Genomic DNA, 26,525 nt, shown 5'->3' with positions numbered 1-26,525 from the left:
ACTGCTCCGCAAGCCCTGCGCCCCAGCCCTCGGCAGCCGCTGAGCTGCTTGCTGTCTTTAGGGATTTGCTCATTCTGGACATTTCGTGTAAAAGGAACCATACGATCGGTCTTCTTTTGTGCCTGGGTTATTCCACTTAGCGTGACTCAGATTTGTCCACGCTGTAACAAGAATCAGTGTATCACTCCATCTGACGGCTGAACAACGTTCCACGGCACGGAGGGACCGCATCTCGTTTCTCCATTCACCAGTTTATGAACACGTGTGTTGCTTCCTCCTTTTGGCTGTTGTGAGTAATGATGCTGTGAACATTTGTGTACGTGCTTTTGTCTGGACACCTTCGTTCAGTTCCATCACTCATGAAATTTCCTGAAGGCAGAAGGGGTGCAGAGAGCTCTTGCTCTTCCAGGCTCTGGGAGGTGGACTTCTGAAGGGAGGCTTTATGTGGGCCAGTAGACCCCTGCCCCAAACCAATAGGGGCATTTTTTTAACTTTTAAATTTTTTATTGAGATAACATTACATAAGTTTCATGTATACATTGTATTTCTACTTCTGTATACATTACAGTGCACTCATCACCAAAAATTTAGTTTCCATCAGTCACACACTGTTAGTGGGGTTGTAAATGGATGCATCCACTTACCATGGAAAATGGTGGAGAGGTTCCTCAGAAAATTAAGAATAAAACTACCGTGTGATCCAGTTATTCCATTCTGGGTAATTATCCAAATAACAAGAAAAAACTAATTTGCAAAGATATAGGAACTCCTGTGTTCACCATAGCATCATTTACAGTATCCGCAGTATGGAATCAACCTAAGTGTACATGGATGGATGGACGGATGGGTGGATGGATAAAGAAGACATGAAGCATCATCTTGACTCAAAGACTTCACTATGAGTTGTTTTTTTTTTTTTCAGGGTTCTCAACTTTTCCCTGAGAAGAAGTATTTTTTTTATCCATTCTTTTCCCATTGTTTCCTTTTTCCTGAGCCATAGTCAGGGTAATAAACTAATTACCTAGAGAAACATCAGTGCCGCTCTGTTGACATTATCAGACAGGAGACAGGCACACCTTAAAAAGTGTAACACTGCTCAGAGCAGGTGTTCCCATGCCATCTTCACGGGGCCATGTCTTCTTGGCATTTGAATGATGCGATTTTAAAATAATGCAACATTAAATAGTAAGGTCTTGATTTAGGCACAGAATTTAAAGTGTTGGTAATTGCTCCCAGGTTAAAAAAAATTTAAGAATCACACAGTTTTAAAGCTGTAGAACCTGGTGAATTCTAACCTATGTTGGCATGGTCACTGCAGGGCCCTCCCATCTAGCTGGGAAACAAGAGGCCCTGGTACATCTTGGAAGGATGAGCCTTGAATTAGGCAACTCAGGTCAAGATAGGAAGGCCAGTGTTGTTAAGAGGCCAGTTTTGGATGCAAATATACACACCCCAAGGTAAGGGCAGGGGGTCCCATTGCCCCGGACAGCCCTGTTACTTTACACATCCTGTCCTAAAATCCTTCCTCACTGGAGGGCCCAGCCTGAGAGATCTTCCAGATGCCCTGCTGATCACAGGCATTAGGTGAAACATCCTCCTCTTGAGACAGATCGTGGCTGTGGACGTGCATACACATTTGCAGGAGGGCTGTGTCTGCTGACTTCACCTCGATGCCCAGACGCAACCTTCCAAACTCCACTCGGTCGGGCTTTCTGTCTTCAAGACAGGGGACAAGTCCAATGAAGGCCTGCAGAACCCACAGTGTCAGGAAGAAATATGGTGCCCCTCACCACCCCCCACATTATTCAAAATTAAAACAAGAGACCTGTCCACTAGGACGGAGGAAGTCCATCCAAAAGCTGATGTTCTCGTAGGTAAAACTGGATGCTTCTACGAAACAGAAAGAGCTTTTAAAGCACTTTCCCGACCTTCCCCACCGGGCTGGTAGCCCAGGCAGGCGTAGTCTGCCTCTTGCTGATCCCAGCCCTGAGCCTGGGGCCAGAGCGACGCAGGTGAGGAGCATCAGCGAGGAGATGCTGGCCGGCGCTGCTGGTGTCCAACGGAGGGTCTCACCTTCCCCAGACTGTGGTCATTGTTGTTGTGATGTGACCATGTGGATTCCCAGGGCCCTTGGCCTGCCTTCAGCTGCCAGACACTAGCCTTCCTGTGGCAGGCAGTCGGGAGGGTGGCGGTTACCGACGTGCCACCCGCATCATACATCGTCACGTGAGCCTCAGGAGAACACGGCGCGCGGCTCAGAACCCTCCTTCTGACATGTGGCGCCCCAGCCTGCGCTTTGCCCTGGGCAAACCCGGGCAACTCACCTCCCCGAGGCTCAAATTCCAGGCTCAGAAAGTGTGGATCTAAAAGTTAGGGTGACCTGCCAATATCCAAACTGGGACACTCTTGAGACTAGAAAGGGGGTGATGTATAATTGTGCCAGCAATGGGAAATGGGACTGTTCTGGAAAAACCGGGCCATGTGGTCACTCTGGTAAGAACCACCCCCCACCGAGGTCCCTGCACATCCAGGGCATGGGGGATGGGTGTTAACGAGCAGCTCATAGTGCGCTTGCACAGCGCGTCACCGTCGCCGGTGTTTCTGTTGTCGCACCAGCAAATAGCTCAGAGGCGTCAGCGTTCTCCTTTACTTGTACTTCCATGGCAGACGGGAAGCGAAGCCGTGGGGAAACGCCTTCACATCTGTGATGAAGCCAAAATGTCTGCCCCATTATCGGTAGAGCCTGTGTCTGGTTTAAAGGGAAGGGGCGACGGGGAAGAGGAGCTCGTCTGTTCAGGGCCGAGTGCCTCAGAGTTCCAGGGCTCGTCTCTGCCATCCACACCCAGCAGGGCACCTCTTAACCCAGAGGTCTCCATCCCTCCCTGGTGGCCTTGCCCCTGGGGGCATGTGGCAGGCGGTATGTTTCCCTGGATGTGATTCTGACCGAAGTCACGCCTCAGGCCGAGGGTCTTCTGAGCTTGGAGGAGCAGATGGAGAGCGGGGTGCTGGAGCCACCCCTTCTCGCCTTATTTTCAGTTTGCCAGTCGGTCCCATCAGGAGTAACCGAGGGGCAGGGCAATCCTGCAGCCTCCAGGAAGACACAGCATTTCCAGCCAGGGACAAATCCTGCCTGTTTGCTGGGTGCTCAGGAGCTGTTCTTCCACGAGTTTATTTAGAAATAAACCTGTTCCTGTGCGTGGCGCATTCTCCTGGACAGAACAGATGACCGTGCACAATCGTGTGCGGCGGCGTGACTGGACGTGGTGAGCGGACGCCCGGCTCACGGCCGTGCGAGGCAGTGTCGTCCTCCGCCCGCCGATGCTGCGAGCGCCCAGGAGGTGAACTGCTGTCAGAGGAGGGGCCAACCCAGGGCCCGCACTGGTGACAACGGCCCCGGGTAGAACCCCAGCGTGGCACGGGCACGCGCTGACAGCTGCCGGCTCGGGGTGGAACTCGAGCCTTCCTTCTCTGTGACCAGCTCCGGCACGGCCTGGGACAGCGACGCATCACGCCCCCGCGCCCACGAAGGGAAAGAAAGTCACAGATGCGCCGCACGCTCTGTGGATGCACTGCGAACACAATCAAAGCGCCAGCCTGGGAGACAAGCAGGCAGCAGGCAGCACTGGTCTAGGCCGCCGTGGTCGGCCTCGGCTCCTGGCCCTTGAATCTAGGAAGCCCACAGCCAAAGCCAGTAGTGATTAAAGTGCACCCAGGGACTCTGGACCCAGGAAAGTCAGATTTTCCAGGAGTTCCTTTATGATCCCAGGAAAACTCCTAGACTCTCTAAGCCACAGTGTCTTTGTCTGTAACTTAGGCCGATTCACACGTACTTGAAGTGTCTGTGATCATTAAACAGGATGATGTATGTGGAAAGCATGATGTGGTGGGCAAATCTCTGTTGTCATAATTTGCTGCTGCACAGATGGAAGAAAGGTTCAAAATGTGTTTTTTTTTCCCAACAAGAAAGGGAAGGGACTACCCTGATTTGAAATCTGTCTCCCTGCCCCCACCCCCTAAACACAAACACTGGGCTGTGAACAGCTGTGTTTCCCCAGCAGAAAATGCATGATTGGCCTCCATCTTGTTCGCCCCACGTTCCTGGAGGAGCTGCCCCGCACGCTTGCCTGCTCGGTGACTCCTGGCTCTGAGCGTGACTAATAATTAGGAAGGGGACAGACTCTCAGCAGGCAGCCAGAGGGACCATCACTCGAATTGAGTTTTGCTCCTAGTTTTAGATGGAGTTGTTCCTTTTTATGCATGTGATTTTAGAGGTTAATAATGGTGGCTTTGAAGCACAAATAATAATCCATTATTAACACAACAAAAAAGGAATTTGGCTTTTCTATAGTAACACTGGTTCTGAATTTTTTCCGCCTAAGTTGGGAACACAAGTGTTGTGTTTTTTGGAAGTTCAAAAACACCAATTTGTCAGTGTTCCCTTCAAGTCTCATTTTGGTTACAGAATGATCTAAACGCATACTTTGGTCCTTGTTATCTAATTATCTTGGTTGTTTATTGAATTCTGGAGTTCTCTAGTCAGAATGAAAGAACGTTTCCTAGTTATTATTAAGCCATAGGCCAATCTCCATTTCAACACAATTACATTTTACTCAAGTTTAACTTTTTTTAAGTACAAGAAGTCAGGGTTTGAATTATCTTTAGAACAAATGACTGTTCTTCGACATGAAGGTGTTGGTTGCAAAATACAGTCTGTATTATTTCCATGTTAACCTGTCATTCCAGAAGGAGAGCTCATTTAAACTAGAATGAAGCACCTGCCAAGAGGAGTCTCTAGCTACAAGTGGAATACACAAAACAGACTTCCTGAATTAGTTCCTGAGAGCTGAGCGACCCCCAAAATACAAGGACAGACTAGATCGCCAACAAATAAACAACCCTTCGTAAGGAAATGCAAAAACCAGCTGCGAGCCATGGCATCGCTACACTTGAGCTCTGAAGCCTCCATTCGAATTTGTTCACTACAGTCAGTTTAGAAAAGCAAACAGACCCACCCCAAACACACCCCCCCCCCACACCCACAGACTGAGAGAGCAGCGCGGACTAACAGAAATACAATACGCTCCGGGCTGTTCTTCCCAAGTAATTGTCCTGCAGCAACGAAGTGTGCCTCCCACCACTCGTGGCTCTCCCGCCAGTGTGTGCTTCTGTTTATTGACTCATCTCATCCTACAAAACTGACAAGCTTCATATTAATCTGTCTCCAAAAGATCAAAATGCTTTAACAAATGTGTTAGCTCCTTGAGGTCTGGGAAGAAATGAAGCAGTTAGTTAAGTGCTATGTGACGTTGAATGAAAGCCTCTCGCTCCCGCTAACTCGGGCGCCAGCTAGATAAATCCAGGGCCCAGTAAAGGAGCCGGCGGCACGCTTTCTTAATGGCCAATTAGGGCCCGCTTTCTGAAAGCAAATAAATAAGAAAGACTTGGAGTGGAATGTGGGGCTTCGTTAGCTGGCTAAATTCTCAGTGGGGCTGTGTGCCTTGTATACAGATGACGGCAAACAGCAAACAGCCATTGCGGAGGAGACTGTAATAGGGGCAGAGACAGAGGACCAGAACAACCTCATTTTTCCTGGGAAGAAGGGAGGACTCACAAATGGGAAAGGGCCTTTCGTCTTGTACCAGAATCGTCCAGGGAGCTTGTTAAAACGCATCTTCCGGGACCAGACCCAGGAGAATCCTGGGCCCTCTGCTGCTGACTTTCCCACGGGATATACCTTGACAGGTAGGACTTGCTCCGGCAGCCCGGCCGCAGGCTCCTCTCATCAGCCCCACAGCCTTCAGCCTCATTCTAACCCCTGGGACTGAATGCGGCCCTCCCTGCTAAGCACGGGGTCCCAGCACCCCGCCTTCCGAATCACCCCTGGGGGCCCCCCCGCACAGCCCTGCAGTGCCTTCCTTTGGGCAGCCCACAGTCACGCGTCTCGGCAGCCGCGCCCATCGGGGCTCACAGGAAACAGGTGCTCCCAGGCGGGAACCTGGGAAGGCGATGTCGGGTCTCAGAGCGCTGCATTTTACCCACAGATCTCGGGTTCTCTCTGACTTTCCCTCTCTGTGGCCACCCACCTCTTGTCACTGCCTTGTGCTGCATCCCTGTCACCCTGTGCCCTCTCTCGCCTCTCTGCTGCGGAGAATAACACCTCTGTGAGCACAGCCTTCTCCCTGGTCCCCCACAGAGCCCTTGGGGACGTTCACTCCGCTGGGGACGGACGTCCTCCAAGTCTGGGCCCTCATCTCCTCTTGACAGGGACAGACTCCCCGGGACCGGGCAGGCTCCCAGAGCTTCCCAGCCCACTTAGAGGACAGCGAAGATTATCTCAGACTCAAATCTCCAGTGAGATCACACTGCCCAAGCTGCTTGGGAACTGAGGACATTTTTGTTTGGTTTTTGGTTGATCTCTGGGAAACACTACAAAATGAGCTGAGGGAGGGGTTCCCAGGAGCAAGGAACGACAAAGGAGAGGCATGTTTGGCCATATTATATTTACGATTTTCAAGGCTCAGACATGATGACTAAATACCTGGTTCAGGGTGGCTCTGTTACGAGGCACCCCATTTGTCCACCCCTATTTTGCCACATTCTAGAAAGTTCTATAGCTGGTTCTCCCCCACCTGCCTCTGCATGCACAATGTAAAACTCATCTTTAGGACTTCATTATTCATTCGTACCCGTGAGGTACTTTTCTTCTCTGCCCCTAGATTGTGCTATTTGAAACATGAATCTGCCCTGCCCAAAACCTTCCATCAGAAGGTAGAATTAAACGGGCCTCTACATGCGTTCTAGCCACCAAAAACTTGATAACTCGCCAACGTCAGGGTCTTCAGAAAACAGGATTCGAGGTGGAGCTCTGTCCTGAGCAGGTTCCCTGGGGAGTGGTCTCAGGAACAACCTGAGAGGGAGGGCAGAAGGACTGGGCACAGGGAGAAGTTAAACCCCAAGGGCACACGGGGCGCAGGCTGCCAGGAAGGGGCGAGTCTTGGGCAGGGGCACAGTCCAGAGGGCCAGCACTGCAGGCACCAGCACGCCTTGCGATGGAGGCTGAGGGGTGGGGGCTGGGTCCTGACGGGAGGACCTGGGCCATGTACCAGCATCTGTTCATTTTCCTTTCATGTTACAGAAGCATTGGCTTCCTTTTTGTTTCAAGGCTGGGATTCTGCAGAAATGAAGATGTCGCATTCCCCACCGTTGACGTCGGATTTATTCTCAAAAGTCAACCATATCCAACCACTTCTCCCCATCTTGGTCTGAGCTGCTCCACAGTGCACGGCCCGAGTGAGCTAGCTCTCAGCCCTCCTGCCGACAGCTCCACTCCAACGTCTGCTGCACCCTCCTCCCTACCCACGGGGCTCTGGCTTCCAGGCCTTTGCACGTGCTGCCCCCCACCCCCACCCCAGGATTCCCGTCCCAGCTGCGTGGCTCACTCTCTCCTTCAGGCTTCTGCCTGGACCCTCCCTTTTGGTCCAAGGAGCACTTCCTGGACACCCTAGAAAAGCAGCCGCCGGTCACCGTGGGTTCACGCCCCTCCACTACCTCCCTTTGCAGCACATCTCACCCCAGCCACGTCCACTCTGTGCGTTGGCAGCTGTGTGTTGTCGGCCCACTCACACCAAAACACCAGCTCTGAGGGGCAGTCACTTGGGGTGCTCACAGTGGATGAGAAATGCACTTTTCTGCTTTAGACAGAACCCCACCCTCAACCCAGTGGCATTGAGGCACCGCAGAGAAAGGCGCGAGCGCGCTCGGGGTGGCTTCCACTCCTCTTCTCCTTTCTGGCGCTTTCCTCAACAAGCTGCAGCGCATCATCTCGCCACCAGGAAGCCTTGGGGGAAACTGACCCTGGAGTCAACTACCCACATCACCAGGGAACAGGAAGTGGCCAACACGGAGGCAAGCTGGGCACACCAGTGTCCACGAGCCACAGAGACGGGCTCGCCAAGCGATCCACCCAGAGGCAGCGAGGAAGCAGAGCCCGGCCGCCCTGCTCAGGGATGCTGCCCACACAGGCCCCGCTCAGTCTGCTGGCCCTGCTGGTGCCTCCGCGTCAGCCCGGCAGCCCAGCCCCTCCCACTCCCGACATCCCAGCAGGCGCTGTCATCACCTACTGGTCCCCGCCCGCTCTCAGCACCTCTGCTTTGACAGCCTGGAAAACCAACAGAAACAGCTCTTTTAAAGGCCCAGAGAGGAGTTACACGGCGCTTACTGGCCCCAGTCTCAGCGCATCAGGTCGTTGGGTGATTCCGGGAACTGCCCCTGTGATGGAGTCGGAGGAAGAGCCCTGAGGGGAGATGTGACGGCCCAGTCCTGCTGTCCCGAGCTCCTTCCAGCCAGGCGGGAAGCCGGGCCTGCTGACCCGCAGCGACGCCCTCTGTGGACACGCGACGGGAGGGCGAGCTCAGAGGCTCCAGCGTTAAGCCAGGAGGTGACTGTCCTCTCGGCCTCCCCTCTTCCAGAAGAGCTCCTCGGACCCTCCATTCACTTCTGCAAAGACAGGCAGCGGTGTGCAGGCGCCACACGGGCGTCCTCCAGTGCATCTCGTAGTGCTCGTGTGCACACCTGCTTGTGCTCACATTCCTCATCGTTTGGAACCTTTGCTTTCACGTCAATAGAGGGGAACAGTGACCTTCATCTCCTTTGCGTCCAACGTCATGGTCTGGGAAGGATGTGGTTTCATCTATGCCTGGTCCCCCCAGCTCACCTGCTGCAGATGGGGTAGAATTTGCTCACTTGAATTATAAAGAGACTGCCTCAAAATATTCTCAGAAGAGTTCTTAGGAAGCTGTGCTCAAAATATTCGGTGCACAGTCTTTGAGGCACCAGGGCTTGGAGGCAAACTAGCCGTCCTGTGCTGGGGTCTGCAGCGTTGTGGGTGCGCACGTGGGATGCTACACAGCAGTTGCAAGCAACAGACTAGATGTGTGCACACAGGCATGGTTAGACTGTTCTAAAATGTTGTGTTGACTGAAAAATGTGAGACACAGGATGAGCGTTCGAGCACTCTGCCACATCGCCCGTGCTTTAGAGACAGGCAGCAATCCCGCTGGAGTGGGGAGGGGAGGAGCGGGATGGAGGCGGGGCCTCCGGACAGTGGACAAAATGAAGCAAGGAAAAGACTTTCACAAGTGGACAAGGATGATGTGCTCTGAGCTGGAGTCTGATCAACTCAACTCAGCTTCTACAGGGAAAATAAAGGAAGGGAGGGAAGGAAGGAGGGAAAAGGAAGACGAGGACAAGGTTGCTTCATTCAAAACTCACTCCCTTAATCCCAACCCGAGGAGACGCCCCGAGTCGCTAAAACCGTGGGGCCCCTCCGCTCACTGAAACAGGCACGTTCACCGGGAGAACCGGCCCAGCCTCTGCTCCTGGTCACCCTTCCAGGGAAAGTGTGTGCACCTGCCCCGATCTCCCCGCAAGCCATCGCCCCCTGGAGTGAAAAGACAACCCTTATCTGCTCAGGATCCTGGCCCACCCTGTCCTTTCAGAACGAGAGCTCAGTAAACACTTACTAAGCAGAACCCCGTGAATAACCCGACAACAGGGACCTGAATAAACAGGTGTGAATCGACTGAGAACAGAGGGACGCTCAGCGCAAGGTTTCAAACCAAAGACCCAGACAACTGAAGGTAAGCTGGAAGATTCAGGGCAGCTCTCTTCCTGCGTGGGCAGGACGGAGGGGGCATCTGGGCAGAGTCCTGATGACCACACCTCTCCCTGCCCGTCCACGTGCTTTCGCAGACTGCCCGCCTCCCCATCCCGAAAGCACGCGGCTCTGTCCTCTGGGCCGGCAGTGCTGAACCCTCCGGTTCGGGCCAGGCAGCCCAGGGGTGACGGGAGAGGACACGTGCTCAGAGTGACACTGAATAAACATCTCCAGGCGTTCCCAGCCGCGTCCACGCCTGTCACCCGCACATCTCACACTAGTTGCTCAGAGGCAGCAGCTCCTCTGTGGGAAACGAGCAGGGAGGGCCTGGGCCCCAGGGCCCCACGTGGGCTGCTGTGGTGGCTTTCATCGCCCCAGATCTTCCCAGGAGCGGCCCCTGCCACGCCGGGTCCCCGCTTTACCGCTTATCCCTCACTGACATCACAGGCTCCCAGTGGCCGTGCTAGCCCTGGGGAGAGGCTTTGAAACGCGTGGGGCACTTGGATTCTAGTTCCACCATACTGAGCATTTAAATATTGAATACCTGTTGTTCTATTAACCTGATAATCCCTTTACTTCTCCCGCACCTTGTAGGCCACTGTCAGGGCTTTATAGTAATCTTCCTTTTCACAATCACACGTTGTAGGTAGTGCGTATCACCTATGAATCTCGCCCCAGGGCAGAGCGGGGGCATTGCCAGATGTCTGCTTGTAGAAAGGCTCCTGCATGCAGTCAAGGACTACGGCTAAGCACGCTGGCAAGAGCAAGGCTGGTCATCAGAGGACAGAAGCCATGCACCACTGAGCCCCAGCCATGACAGCCCTGCCTCACCTGGAAGATGGTAGGTGCTTCCTGCCCCAGGGCCTTTGCACGCTCACCCGGTCCCTGCAGCTCAGGTCCTCCTGCTACTGGAATGGCGGCCCTCCTTTCTCTGCACTCAGGCCTCCGCTCACACAGTCCCTCTGCTGCCCTGGCTGATGGGCCCCCCTCCCATTCACACCCCAGCAGACGCCCCACCGGCTTTCCTTCCTGGCACCTCCCAAGGACTAAAATCTCATGGTGGATGCATTTGCCTCCTTGTTTATTGTCGTCCTCACAGTCTAGAGTAAAAACTCCATAGGGGCAAAGATGCTTTTGGTCTGATCCATAATGGATCCTCATTCACTAAAACCAAGTCTGTTAAACATAGACTTTTTAAATGAGTAGAAACATACTCCTTGTTTCATGAGGTTGTTACAGGATTGCGTGAGATAATAGAAACCCTTGCACTTGCCCTTTCTTGTGTTTGTGGGCTTTGTGCAATTTACTCCACACAGCAGCCCAACGAAGTAGGCAGTATTCTGATGCCCATTTTGCAGACGAGTGCACTGATGCCCAGAGAGGGTAAGCAGCTTGCCTGGGACCCCAGAGCCAGCAGGTGACGAAGGCAGAACTTGAACAAGGAGATGGGCTTTTGAGCCCGACTCTTGGCACCACACTGGAGTATCTGAGGCAGAGTCGGTCACATAAGCAGCAGCTCCGAGGACAATGATGATGAAGATGACGAGGATGATCACTGTAATGGTGACAACTGGTTCAGCTGACCTGCAGCCCATCCATACCAGGCTCTGGCTTCAGCTGCCCTGTCTCGGCAGAGGCAGGCTCCCAGCCCGATTTACTGTGGGGGGAATCAGCATCCTCCTCTGCACCGGCAGAGGACCCCCGAACTCCAGGCAGCTCCCACTCCGGTAGGAAGAGGAGGGATCGTGCGTCCTCCTCCAGGGAGAGCGGCTCCCCGGGGGGACAGCCAGGCTGTCTGCACGCTCTGCTGCTGTCTTAGTTTGCACTGGGATGAACTCGGGAGATGAAGATGGTCGCAGGACTGAGGGAGGACGGCCACGCGTGCCGTCTTTTAGAAGGTTCTGGACGTCTCCGTGCTTTCAGAGCATGGAGTGTCCGGAGGAGAGAGATCAGCTGCTGTGGAATCTCTCTGATTCTAACTGCCAGCTGATGCCAGACATGGAGTTTGCACTAGGACTCCCACCCCCCGCACGTGTCGGAGGTGTGTCTGGGGTGGTCTTCCTTCACAAGCAATGGGGCGATGCTCAGTGGGCATAAAGATTCGTTGTGCAAGATGAGTAAGTTCTAGAGATTGGCTGTACAACACCGTGACTGAGGGGACTGCCACACTTGAAACTCTGTGAGAAGGTAATCTTGTGTTAAGCATCCTTACCACACACACACACACACACACACACACACACACACACACGACTGTTGGAGGTCACGGACGTGTTTATTACCTTGATTATGATAATAGTATCAGGCATGTGTGCATATGTCCAAATTCATTAAATTGTATCCACTAAATGGGCGGTATTTTTTGCATATCAATTATACTTCGATAAAGCTGTTTTAAAAAACACTTCCCTAATTCTTTAAATGGGATTCACCATCTGCAGGCTGTCTGAAGTGGGTCTGGTTCTCCGCAACATTTGTGAGTGTACAAAGTGCCCCCACGTTATTAGCTTTACAGAAACTTAAGCCTCATGCTGAGCTCTGCCCCAGGTGACGCCTACCATATCGGACCTGTAAACCAAATCCCTCGGGAAGCTCTGTAAGAGTCTATGTTTAAATTATAAGGCACAGGCTCCAGAGGGACTGCCCCTCGGCAGGCCACCACCTGGCAGGTGACACCGAGTTCCAGGGAAAGAGGGGAACTGGCCTTTGAGAAACTCTCACATGCGCCGGGCCAGCCCACGGCACCCGGGGCATCACTCAGCATGAGCCCATGATCAGTCAAGCCTGAGGAGGGGGCACCGAGGTCCGACTGGTCAGGGGGCTTGTCCGAGATCTCCCAGCCCTCAGTGTGACCCGGGCCCGAGAACCAAGCCTCCCCAAGCTGCCCCGAACCAGCTCTGTGCTCATCCCTCCCTCCCGCCCAGGAAGCAGCTCTTCCCGCAGAGGGCGGTCCAGCCATTTGCCACGTGTGTCCATTTTCTCCTTGGAGTCCCAGCCAGCCAGAGACTCCGGTGACACAGCCACCCCGCTCCAGGAACGGCACTGCCTCACAGGTCCAGGGGCTGCGATTTCCGCCACAGCCTCAACCTGACAGCTTCCTAACTGGCTGGAGAGCTGCTCGTGCTGGGATAATTTATTGAGATGGTACCTTGTGTTTTGTTTGCCGTATTTCCCCTTCCTCATTCCAGGACAGCAGGCAGACCTTTGAACCTGTGTCCTCGGGGAAGTCTCAGGATTTAGGGCCAGAAGCCGAGTCACCCCCCAGCCGCTCCTCCTGCCTGTTGTGAGAGCCCGGGCTTTGTTTACGAGCCCTGACACCTGCACCTCTGAGCGCTGTCTCTCCCCGGAGGGCGGCTCTGGTGGGTGGCCCCCTCTAGCATGTATTGCTTTTCCGGTTTAAGTCTCATGGCTCCTTCATTCATTCCTTATCAGATATTCATTAAACGCTACTATCACCAACCACTACTCTCTTCAGGACAAGGGGGACGGGGCAGCTGTCTTTGAACCATACATCACCTTCCAAAAGTTCTATGCTCTGACCTCCTCACGAGACAACCACTCAGTACGGCATTCGCACACCTCGCTCAAGGCTGTGGGTGGTTGGTGGTTATGTAAAATCTCAAACAGACATACAGACACTTTTTGAATGGGAAAAGACAAATTCAGCAAATGTAGTTACCTTTGAAGGCTGGGACACTAGGTGACTTTTTCCTATGTTTTGCACCATAAATTTTATTCCTTAAAAATGCTTATCTTTACCTTGAAAAGAACTAAGCATTTTAGCAAGACAACAGTGCGTGTGTTGGTTGGGTTTTGTAGTTGGTACTGACTCATTATTCACAATATCTGAACCAGAAAGTGTAACGATGCCGACTGCATCTCTGAAGCACCCATCACACATCTTCCTTTCTGTTTCCAAAATAGCTGAATCGGAACAAACGTGAATACATATTGAATGTGTGCTAATTTACTTAGTATATCCACGCAGTACACAGAGTCCTACAAAACTCTGCAGAACAGAGAAAAAGACAGAGGATGCAAACAAAACAAACAAAAACCTCTCAAACAAGCCTCGAGCAGTCTGTCACAAATAAAACACTGCCCACGTGGCACGGGCAGCGCGTCATCCACAAAGGAGCATCTGGGCTTAAGGTGAGTCTCCGTGCCCAGCCTGGGCCCTGCACTCACCTAGGCTTCAGCCACGCCCTCTGCAGCCCCACCTGCCCCCAGAGGGCCCTGAATTCCACCAACAAGAAAATTATTGTGTTAGAAAGTCCCTGTGTTTCAAGTCACAGACCTGAAATGTGTTACACAGGATAGTAACAGTGGTATCAACTGGTGTTTAACGAGCGCCTTTTATCTGTCAGGCACCAGGACGCACAGCATCGTACAGCTGTGAGGAGCGGGCAATGCAGGCCCTGCTCCGACCCCACCTAACAGATGAGGAAACTGGTCACAGAGGCTTAGGCCGATGCTCTGCTCACACAGCTGGTGAGTCCTGGGTGGGACTGGACACAGGGCTCTCACACAGGCTCACATTCACATGACCTGATATTCAGTGCATCTTACACATTTATGCGTCTTTCCTGTGCCAAGGCATATTCTTTGAAGCAGTACTTTTAGTGACTGCAAACAATTTGATTTCATGGCTACACAGTAAATTAATTTAACCAAACTCTTACCATTTCACATTTAGATTCTGTTCTACATCTGGTTATCATAAATAAAACCGAAATAATATGTTTATGTTTAATATTGATGCACAGCCGGTTTATGCGCTTCTTTGATGTCAAATGTTAGGCTTTGGTGATTTGAACCATAGTTGAAGGAATTAGACTGAGAATCTCAGAGATGAAAGGAGAAGAGATGGGATCCCATTGTCACCACTGTGGTGGTAGAGATTCAGAAAACTAGCCTATGCAATAAGACAAGAAAAAAAATCAATATGGTGCAATTATTAGAAAACAGAAAACTGAATTATTCTTGCTGGTGACATTGTTTATCTTGAAAGACTGGCAAAATCAAACAAAACTATAAAAACAATGAGTGTCCATTGATGTGCTGAGTTACAGAAAAGATAGACAAAGGTCAGTAGTTTTGCCGTATGTGAGCCAAACAAGTTAGAAAACAGGACTCATTACAAATCACATTCACAGCAGACATGGACATGTAAAATGTTTAAAATCAACTTAATAAGAAATTCATAGGTTCCATATGAGGGTAATTAGTAAATTAATGTTTAGACTAAATAATTACATGATTGGTCTCATACCCCCTGTTGCTAGGAAGGAACTCACAATACTCCAGAGATGCCAATTTTACCCTGATGATTTACAAATTTTATGGATTGTAATCAAAAGCAAATAGGATATTTTTTTCTTTTGCAATTAGACAGAATATTTTAAACCTTATGTCGAAGAATGAGTAGATAATAGTGGCTTAAAAAGGATGAAAATTAAGAAAATATTATTTGTAAAATTATAAAATTAAAGATGCTAAAGAAACGATCCAGTGAATCAGCAAATGGTAAGTGTGGTGAATCCATTCAGAGGGGAAAGCAGACGCTGCCCAGCACCTTCCAGCACGGCTGCTGATCGCCACTTGGACTACTGAGGAGTGTCTGACCGCTCAGCTGACGCGCACACGCTAAGCACAGCACGGCCATTCTAAAGCTGAGACGAGAGGGACTGTCAACATCCAATTTGATTTCAGGTAATGTGAAAAATGAAACTGCAAGGAATTACACGTGCCCACATATATTCCACATTTCTGGGAAATCCTAAGTATGAAAAACAGAAAAGCAGTCATGATACCATTAACCTCATATTTAATTGTAGAAAAAAATAAAATACTTTCTATACAAAATAAACTACAAAATTGAAAGGTACACTATGTCATTGGAAAAAAAATTGCCTTATGAGACAGAAAATTTTCATCTCTTTATATATATAATTTATGAATCATCACAAAAACAGAATAATGAGCAACTCACAAGAAGAAACCATCACAGAAGAAGAATCACAAACAGCTAATAAATATTAAGGCCATGTTCAAATTCAGTAATGATCAAAGGAATCCAAGTTTAAACAGCCGTGAATATCATTTGTAAGCTGCCACACTGAAAATATGTGCATTTAAAAAACATTTCCAAGAGCTGGTGAAAATACAGGAAGAAGGATACTTGAAGGCATTACAAGTGAACGTTTAAATTGGCAAAATGTTCCCGGAAGACAACTTGGCAGTGGGTCTGCCCGTCAAAAGTTTGATCCAGGAATCAAGCACGGGTGATTTGTTTTGCTCGTTCGTTTGCTTAGGTACGTGTTTCTTGCATTGGTTCTTCTTCAGTCCTTCACTGGCACTGCTTTACTCCACCCTCACAAACCCTGGGAAGCAGGCACCCGGGATTACCGCCCTTCAAGTGTGGACAGTAGGACAGGCACGCAGAGCTGGCATCCAAAGCTCGGGCCTTCCAGAAGCCAAAGCACAGGGTAAGAGCGTGCTCGCCTCTGCATCCCACGAGCACGTGAAGGATGCACAGAAATGTCCGCTGCTTCGTTATTTACACAGGAAGAGAAAAGCGGGGAGCAAACCAGAGAACTGAAATACTTACAGTGTGCCACAGACCTAAGGTCACAGGACTTCTGAATAATGTATTTTCAAGTAAAAAAAATAACTGTTTAGTCTTCTGAAAAAAATTTTTAAAAGATACAGAAATAAAACAAGAACAAAACCCAGAAAATATCACTCACATTGAGCTATAGGTAGATAGTACAGGCAACTTACATTTGAGTCTTTTTTTGGAGACAGGTCCAAATTTTCTCAAGTGACCATGCGATGTTTGTGAAACTGCACACAACATAGATACATGAGCATGAACGCACACACATGCGCACACGTCACCCAAAACAGAGCCCACTCCCAGCAGAGCCTCAACGCCAGGACACCTGCGCACCGCAGGCGTTAAAGGGCCACAGTCACTAACAGCCATTCCCACCAAACCCCCACCCAGGGCTGTTCCTTCTCGATGGTCCTCTGTAGTTACAGGCCATTTGCTCACCCATCTTTGGTCCATCTGGTCGGGCAGCTGCCCAGCCCCACGGAAACCCCAGCTTCCCAGGTGAACCCCAACCCCTCCTTAGTCTCCCAGCCCCATTGCTGCCACCTCTTACAGACTTCTGGGGTCCTTTCCCCAGGGCTCTAGCTGACCCACGCTTTGCATTGTCTCCCGACCACCAGACAAGCCTGTGCCAATGGATTAGTTTTCAGGGATCCCATGTGGCCTATAGTTCACATTTTTAGCAAGAGAACTGATTCTCAAACTAAATATGACGTCCTATCTTGAGATCTGAAACCCACCAAAGTGGACCTGTTTGCCTCCCTCCACCTGCTCTGGGCACAGCTGAGAAACCGACCTTGGTCCCGCTGGAACAAAGGACAAACCCACAGGCTGGCTGGGGGCAGGATCAGGAGCAGGCATGGGTAGAGAATAGACGGAGAGAAGAAACTGAGTGTTTCTGAAAGGTTTAGAAGGCACTAGAAAAGAAGTTGAGTTATTTGAAACTAGTTTTAGTCACAGGAACAGCCATTCAGTGTCATCCATGCCGCCTCTGCTGCGGGACTGAAGGCGTGCCGGCAGCCCACGGGTTCTGACCCGCACGGTTGCCTTGACTGGTTTCCACGTGGGACGGGGGCTCACGTGGGCTGAGGCCCGAGAACAGCAGGTGCCAACTCCACACGTTCCACAGAGATGTTCTAGAATCCAGGCTGGGGTGGGCAAAGGGTAGTCTGCAGAGGAGTTGGCAGCTGTTGTTGTAAATAAAGTTTTATTGGAACAGTCATGTCCACTCATGGACGTGTTGCCTTTGGCTGCTTTCCAGTAACAGAGGCCATCTGGCAGACAAAGTCTAAAATATTTACTGTCTGGGCCTTTCCAGAAAATGGTTACTGGAGCCTGATCTAGACCGTCAAGCCAGGACTTGCCAGGGAAGTAGTCCAGAACCGGTCTGTCACCTGCAGCTGAGTATCAAGCGTGGAGACTGGAGTAGCTGCGAGTCCCCCGACCTGGGGAGAAGGGCTGCTGGACAGAGTGGCCTCGCCCCCACTCAAGTGGCTTGGGCTGCAGCCTGAGGGACTCGGCGGGCTCAGCCTGAGGAAGCTAAAGGCCACGGCTACGGTGAAAGGGCTTGGTTCACACTTACATGTGTCCACATGGACCTGACGGGGGGGAGGGGACAGCACCAGGCTGTCCTTACGGTGTCCTCAGGATGTCACCTGGTGAGTGAGGACGCACGAGCCAAGGGTGCCTGGAGGTGGCCTGCTGGAAGCCAGATGCTGAGGGAAGTATGCTCCCTGCCAGAGGGACGCCTTTGCTTCACAGGGTGACGCGGAGCCCTGGTGATGGGTCTCAATCAGCCCGCGCCGCCCTTGGCCAGGCACTTACCTTGCCTGCGAGAGGCTCTGGGAACCAGCTTTCAGCCCCTTCCTCCCTCTGCTCACCATCCTCTCCAGGCCTGGGACTCAGAGGACAGGCCGGCAGGGCAGGTGGGCGAGCCTGGTGGAGGAAGGGAAAGGCGGCTCCCCGAGTTTGCTCCCCAGCCACCCAGGGGGGCCGGGGCCGCGGCGGGGGCTGTACCTCTCAGGGACGCCCAGGCCGGTGAGGATTCCCTGTGCGGGGACGTCCTGATGGCTGAGGGGGCTCTTTTCTAAGTGGAGGGCTTTCCTGCTCTGGGAGTGTGAGAAGAGTCACGGGGCCCGGCCTGGGTTCTGTCCAACACGTGGAGGAAAACTGGCCCCAGGGAGCCTACCTGAACCAACAGAGGGAAAGAGAAGAATGTCGTCTACCGTTTGAGGAATAAAAGTCAGTGCAAGGAGATGAGAAATGGTTACCGGTGTGAGGACCCCGTGCTGGCGAGTAATAGGGAGTGGTGGGGACTACGGTGCATCCAGAGGAGCCTCTCAAAGGAGCGGCTGTGACCACCTCCAGCTGTCTGATGCTTCGCGGAAACTCAAACACAATTTGCCAAATGTACTCATTTTTAATGAGACCCCAGAAAGATATGCATTTTTGTGAATATACATACTCTTAGCATCATATTCCTGTTTTCTCGTTTTTGTTTTTTTCTTTAAAAAAAAAAAGCCAGCTGATGGCCAACACCGGGACCAAACATAGAAAAATCTTTTTCTATGTTAAGATTTTACATAACACAAGATACTCTGTGTCTAATTTTAGCAGTCATCTCAACCAAGGTATCTCAAAGCTCCTATTAACTAATCATAAATAAAAGAGAAAAAGAGAAAAAAAAAGGAATGTAACCAACACTGTACACATTTACTTCTCGCCCTTGCTTGTTTAACTCTCTTATATTTCCCAAATTTAAAAAGCAGGTGTTTTCATGGCATCACCATCAGAATTTAGCATGCTTCCCCTCTGATTCCGGAAGAAGAAAGCATAAAAATACTCCACCTGAGGTTATTTGGGAGCCGGTTCAGCGAGCACCTAGAAGATGACATTATTCAAATAGCATCAGTCTCCCTGTGGACCGTGGCCTCTGTTAACAGCTGTTCTATGAACGATAAAACCTATTCACCCATGAAATTCAGCTCTGTGAACGTGGTCATTACGGAGATACTAACATCCAGGAAGCGTATGCTGGAATGCGAGTGCTATACCGCTGCGTATTAGGGGGGAGTACTCCTTGTCGAAAGAACAAATATTAGCAGAAAATAAAGCCCAATTCGAATGCAAAATGTGAAAGCTGCTAAGTATGTAAACCTAACTTGATTTTCTCTGGGTCTGTTCATCTTCGAGTGACGGAAGCAAACATGAGGCTTCACACTTGTTTCCTCCACACTAGGTGGTTCTGCAGGTTTCTATTAATCTGTTTCCAGAGTGACGTACAGGGTTTGGGGGCCCCGGGAACAGACAGACCCATCCTGCCCGCGCTGCCCTGTGCTGGGAACACTTCCTCCATGCTGAATGCCCCAAACAGGTCACCTTCTCATTCGGAGGTACAGAGATAAAAATATGACTGTCGACAACCCTTTTACTTCCCACATTCCATTTTATTTCTGCCTGGAATCAAAGTCTGCGATGCTCCTCAGAAGACCAAGCTTTCAGAGCCCTGAGCGCTGGAAACAGAGTTCCTCCGACATTTCCACAGCTCACAACATGCTCAGCCGAGCCCTCAGACACGCCTGCGCGTCCACGAGGGATGGGAAGCTCACGGGTTAGCCAGCCTCCTTTTTTATGAACAAGAATGGAGTAGGGAACAAGGCGGGCCACTGTCCCCCAGGGTCTCCCTGCGGAGTATCTGTGATGCTGTTCGTCTGCCGTGCAAGTTCTCAGGGAAGACCCGCTCCTCTCCCACATCCATCAAACAAGCAGCACCTTCACAGCCGCATCCTCTTAAAGAGAAAATGCGCAGGGAGGAACACACGCCATCAAAGTCAGGCGAGAACTTCTAGCATGTAAAAAAAAATGTGTGTCTTTTGCAATACGCAATTCACGGACTGAGGGGCCCGAGTTAACCTAACGCGTCGTGGCAGGCTCAGGAGGGAAAAGATGGAGTTTCTTTTTAAAGGGAATGGTGCAGCTTATAAAACAGCTCCTAAGATGGTATGACAGATTCAAGAATGCTAACAAAACAGACTCCTGCGCGCCGACACCCCGGTGTGCGTGGCTCACTGCCGACCCTCTCCATGCCCGTCCACCGCTGCTTCCCTCTCCTTCTGACCCAAGATGGCCGCTAGCCTAAATGCACATAGACCATCTGGTTTTCTTCTAACTTTGCCACGTGTGTGACTCTCAACAGTATAAATGTGTCAGTTATTGGGACTGCGCTTTCCACACGTCCCCCCATGGTTCTCCCCGCTGCGCCATATTGTTTTTGAGACCCGCTCTTCGTTGGCAGAGCAATGGCCCTTTCATCTCACCACCACACCGCGGCCCACTGTTCCAGTATATCAAAATAAACATCCACTGGACTGATCACGGATTTTTTTATAACAGAGTAATTGAAACATAATTAATTAGTATATTTACAGAGTTACAGAACCTTCATTACCTAATTCTAGAAAAAAATTAAATCACCAAAACAAACCAGAACTGTACCCATTATGTTCACAGCAGCACTATTTGCAGCAGCCAAGACATGGAAGTGACCTAAATGTCCACTGACAGATGAATGGATAAAGAGGATGTGGTATATATACACAATGGAACACTACTCAGCCAGAAAAAAAGACTGAGATAATGCCATTTGCAGCAAAATGGGTGGATCCAGAGATTATCATACTAACTGAAGTAAGTCAGAGAAAGACAAATATCACATGATATCACTCTCATATGGAATCTTGAAAAATGGTACTAATGAACTTATTTACAAAACAGAAGGGACTCACAGACATAGAAAACAAACTTATGGTTACCAAAGGGGTAACAGGGGAAAGATTAATTAGGAATTTGGCATTAACATATACACATTACTATATATAAAACAGATGACCAACAAGGTCCTACAGTACAGCACAGGGAACTACACTGTACTATTATTGCATGACTTACAATGAAGAAGAATATGAAAAAGAATATATATATATATGTGTATGTGTATATATATACACACACACATATATATACATAACTGAATCACTATGCTATATGCCAGAAACTAACACAACATTGTAAATCAACTATACTTCAATAAAAAAGAAGCTCAGAAAACCTCAAACATGATAAATATCAGAAAAAAAATCACACAAAAAAGGAACCCCTGGACATATCATACTCAAATTGTTGAAAACCAAAGATACACAGAAAATCTTGAAGGAATCCAAGGGGAAAAGCACATTACACAGAGAGGAAAAAATAAATAATAATTCAGAAGACTTCTCTTAAGAAACTCTGCAAGCCAGAAAACAATAGAATGCAATATTTAAAGAGGTGGGAAAAAATCATCAACCCAGAGGTCTACATCGAGTAAAGGTATCTTTCCATAATGAAAGGAAAAAAAAAAAAAAACCACAGGAAAGGAGAAGACACACAGAGACACGGGGAAGAAGGGGATGTTTAAATGGAGGCAGAGACTGGATCATCTTGTTTACGAGCCCTGCATCACCTTGACCTCAGACTCCTGGCTTCCAGAACCGAACCGTGAGGGAACAAGACCCGAGTCCCAGGCGTGCTCACTGCCTCTCGGTCCTCCCAGCTGCCAGAGCACAAGAACACGTGTGCACAGCACCCCGGGAAAGGTCCGCCCCAGGAGGGGGCACCTGGCGCCCATCACGCCTGTCCATTTGCTTAGTAGCTGGGTTCCAGCACACACAGGCAGGGGCATCAGACACCCCGCTCGCGCTGGTACCCCCACCCTTCCCGGGACCAGCTGCGCCCACCAGAGTCGTGTGCTGACGTCTTCAGTTTTACAGATATCGCCGATTTCCAAATTCCTTAGATCAGCACCTTGTCCCCTCCCACCTGAGTGAGGTTGTTTTGTGCATTTTAATACAATTAGATTCTCTTTTCCCAGTCCGCTTCCCTTCTTCAGATCCTCCAAACTCCTAATTGTTTTAAATCTGCATAAGCTGAGTCTCACTACTTGTGCTGTAAACTTCTGTGGGTTTTGGCCAGTACACACCATCACGCATCTGCCCTTGCAGGATCACACGGCAGACCTTCACTGCCTTCAAAGGACCCAGTGTTTTCCATGTTCAGCCCTCCTTCCCTCCCAAACCCCGTGGCACTCACTATTCTCCTTATGGTCCCCACGATTATGTTTTTCCATCATGTCTTGTAATTGGAGACATACAGTATAGTCTTTTCAGACTGGTTTCTTTCACTTAGAAATTTACGTTTCCTTGATGGTTTTCTTTTTGTCATTTAAGATTGCATTTCATTTTATAGCTGACAGTATTCCATTGTATGGATATCCTGCAAAGTATTTTAATTTGTGCAATTTATCCCTTTATCTCTTGAATACCATGTTGTTGCCTCCGCTTGGTGATTCAGAAGAAAGCTGCTGTCAGTACTGGGTGGTCCCACCACCTACCATTTGCCTCCTCAGACTGCCTCTCCCCATCACCTACCACCAGCCCCCTGTGTTAAACTCTCTGAGGCCCCAGGTTCTCTGCCTTCCTGGCTGGTCCTATGTGTGCTGGAAGCAGACTCTTTCCCACTCACAGCTTTGTCTCTCTGCACATCTGCTTCCTTCTTATTCCTCTTCTCTGCTCCAAATAGACTTTTCTGTTTTTTTCATCCATGTGGCACAAAATGTTGACTGACAACACTTCCCAAGTTCACGGTTCCTCTGGTCAAGCAGACAGCAAGACCGGCCACAGACTTTTTGCCCAACTCAGTGTCTGGGGATTGGCTCACGTTGCGTTCAGGGACTGCATTGGTTTTCTAGGACTCCGTAAACAGTTACTATAACCTGGCAGCTTAAAACAACAGAAACGTATCCTCTCGCAGTTCTGGAGGCCAAGAAATTAACGTGTCAGCGGAGCTACACTCCCGCCAGAGCCTCCAGGGGAGCATCCTTCCCACCTCTCCGGCTTCTGGTGGTTCCAGGCATCCTTGACTCACGGCTGCATCACCGTAGTTTCCGCCCCGTTGTCACATGGCCTGCTACCTCACCTGTGAAATTCCTCTGCTGTCACTCGTCACTGAATTTTGGGCCCACCCAGATTATCTCATCTCAAGACCATTCACTCAATTACATCTGCAAAGACGTCTTTTCCAAATAAGGTCACATTCTCAGGTCCTGGGGGTCAGGTGTGGACCTGTCTTGTTAGGAGCCACCATTCATCTCACTACAGTGGCCTATCTGGTTATGGGCAGAGCAGGAGTCTTCAAACCTTGGATGTTCCAACTCTACCAATGGAAGGGGCAGTGGAAAGAGGAAATGACAGTTTCCAGAAAACTGGGAGGGCCAATCCAGGCAGAGGGATAATGATCATCAAGCAGATGCCTCGTGTTCACACAGGACGCTTTCAGCCCAATCAGGACTACAGTCATGCCCCTCCCGACACACAGACTTACAGCTTAGTTTCAATTACGTTCTATCAGTCAAATCAAGTTTCCCCACGACTCTAGTCTCTGCCTCTGTTACTCAAATTATTACCTATTCAGCCTGAAGTGGTTTTTTTTTCAACCTTTCGTTAAGAAAAGACACGGTGAGTAACTGAAGTCTATAAACAGGACTGCACGAAATAGGTCCAGCCCGATGCAAACTGCCTATTTAGACAGTGCGCACAGTAACCACTGCAAACTCACACACACATTTTTAAAGCACCTGATGGGTGGGAGTCCATCCCATTCACCAGTGGAAGAGTAACGAGAAGGCACTCATTTGACCACGTCGTGTTACGTGGACACTTCATGAACTCACAGAGCCACACTGTGGTTCTACTGTGTCCGATTTTCTTTGCTGTGAAAGTCCTTTGTAGTCACCCAACGGGACAGCTTCTCCTTTAGGGTGAGGACAGCACAGAGCCCGGGCATCATCAGAGAGAGACGCTGAGGACGTGGAAAACGTAGACTGGGCGCAGGTGGAGGGGTCTGCCTGGTCGATTCCACAGAAAATGCCTAGGAAGTATTTGGAGACCCGCCCCTTTTCCTAGGGCCGTGGGAAGGCTGTGCTGGGTTAATTCCCCCTGAGGTGTTGACTGGCCGAAGCTGAAGCAAAGCCCGCAACCCTGGATTCAGCACCTCTTGTCCCTCCTCTAAAAAGAGAAGCCCCAGGCCGTCCGATCTGCCACCCCACGCACAGTGCACGTGACGTTTTCAGACGCGAGGGTATTGTCAGCTGTTTTGTCTTGCTCATTCATTTCAGTTTTGTTAGATCCTTTGTTTCTTTGATGCTCAGAATATTGCACCATTTGGCTCTAAAATCTACATTAGAAGAGCATTAATTAACGGCAGACACATGCAATGGAGACAGTGTTAAAATTATGCTTGAAGGTACAATGTAATTAATTTTGTACAAGAGAAACATAAAAGAGGGAGAATGAAACTGGAGGAAGCAGCACCACAACCCACCAAACGATAATGAGAAATACAATTGTAGATTAGACGAAATAGGAGAAGACATATGGAGTAATTAGACTTCGGGGGAGAAATCAAAACAAAGGGTCTCCTGCTAAGCACTCGTGAACACCACGTGGAGAACGCTATCACCCGTCGGGACGTGTGTTCCCGTGGACGGCATGACTTGCCCTAAGTGTCTGCCAGGTGGGGGAGGAAGACGACAACGATGCAGGTTTGCTAAGCGCCCGGACAGTGGCGTCGGGGAATGACGGGGCTCAGCAGTGGTCCTGCCTAATGAAGGAAGCGCGAGGGACAGATCAGCTGTGATCAAGTTCGTCTCCCTTCCGATGGGCCAGAGCGGCCGCCGCGTGCTGAGGCTCATTGCCCCGGGGGGTCAGCACTGCAGGGCGGGTCGTGAGCGCAAACATGACCAACAACGTCTAGCCATGGTTCCCCTGACTTTACTGCATCTGTGTTTCAGTGGTGCCCTCGGATGCTGTGACTGAAAGTTACAGAAACCTCATGAAATTGAGTCTAGTAAAAAAAAAAAAAAGACTCTATATAAAACATTCTTCATGCGGGAGTCCACCCTGTGACCCCACATCACATGATGATGGTGACGATGACTAACAGGGCGCCAGAACCCGGGCCACCCTCTGCAGAGCAAGCGCAGCCACTGGCTTTTGCTTAAATGCCACGTGGTTGTAATTAACCAGCATCCAGATTAGACCCTCTCGTGGCTGACCTTCCGTGGGGAGAGAGAAGAACAGGGGTTGGAGATGACTCAGTTGGGCACCAGGTAACATCGGTGAGGACTCCGTCTGTGCCTGACCCTGTGCTGGACGTGACGTCTCGTTAATCCACACAACTCCATGCGGCACTGAACGACCCCTTTCACAGACGAGCACAGAGGCCCTGGAGGTGAGTAACAGGCAAAGGGTGGCACACCCAGGAACTGATCCCTCCCAGGAGACTCCAGAGCTCACCCTGTTCAGTGTAACATAAGAGGAAGATGGAAACAGCGCCACAAGCCTAACAGCTTCATACAGCGTCCCTGCCCTACCTCCCAGTTCCCACCGTGGTCCAGGCACAGCGCGGCTCGGCTGGTTTCTGCGCGAGTCTCAGAGATGGAAGTCGAGGCGGGGGCTGGGCTTTCCCTGGGGGACTGGAGGGACGCCGTTCCCAGGTGCAAGCGATCGGTGCCAGGACCCCGTCCCCGCAGCTCCAGGCTGCTCGGGGCACCTGGGACCCTTCTGGCTTCAGATCCCTCGCCTGTCCCCTGCTGCACCCTCCTCATCCCTCCCCAGCAATGCTCTCCTCCCCACTCCCCCCCGAGCCCTCACCAGCAGCACCTCGACCGTCCATATCCCTGCTCATGGTTGTTCACAATGACTTCAGGATCATCGAAGGTGACTCAGGATTTCTCTACCGTGCTCCTCATAACTCTTCCTCTACATAGACAAAATAAAAGGATTGACTTCAGTTGTTTCTGTCAAAACAAAACCCCCATGCATGCACACTCCTGGCCTGAAGAGGGTCATGGTTTTCACCCACCGAGCTCTGAGCAGGTGCTGAGACTGGAGAGCGAGGGGCGCAGGCCCAGCCCTCGGGAAGATCAGCTCATAGTGGGTGACACAGAAAGGTGTGCAAGCCGTTAAGAGGCAACTGGACAGAATAAAGGACAGGAGAAACCCAGGGTCTCAGGAAGCTCGAGGTGGACACCTGGCCTGGTCCAAGGGTCGTGGATGGATAGCCAGCAGAGATGGACTCTGGAGAACCGTGGTGAGACAGGGCTCGGAGAGGTCGGCAGGGTGGGTTTGCAACACTCAGGGCCACGCTGGCCACACTGAA

The 26,525-nt window shown here is 50.5% G+C and overlaps 1 long non-coding RNA gene across 8 annotated transcripts in view; it reads right to left on the bottom strand.

Annotated features, from left to right (window-relative positions):
* Positions 1-26,525, bottom strand: part of LOC140687484 (uncharacterized) — a 388,836-nt gene that overhangs the window by 135,606 nt on the left and 226,705 nt on the right. For 2 of the 8 annotated variants that reach the window (XR_012061875.1, XR_012061877.1), the window contains exon 4: positions 26,018-26,125. The exons of the other annotated variants lie outside the window; for them this stretch is intronic. This is a non-coding gene — a long non-coding RNA (uncharacterized lncRNA). The remainder of the gene's footprint in view (positions 1-26,017; positions 26,126-26,525) is intronic. 8 annotated transcript variants of the gene reach the window in all.

This window comes from Vicugna pacos, chromosome 19 (genome assembly GCF_048564905.1).
Source record: "Vicugna pacos chromosome 19, VicPac4, whole genome shotgun sequence".
Lineage (NCBI taxonomy): Eukaryota > Metazoa > Chordata > Mammalia > Artiodactyla > Camelidae > Vicugna > Vicugna pacos.
Note: the sequence above shows the minus strand (reverse complement) of the source record. Positions and strands in the feature narration are given on the sequence as shown.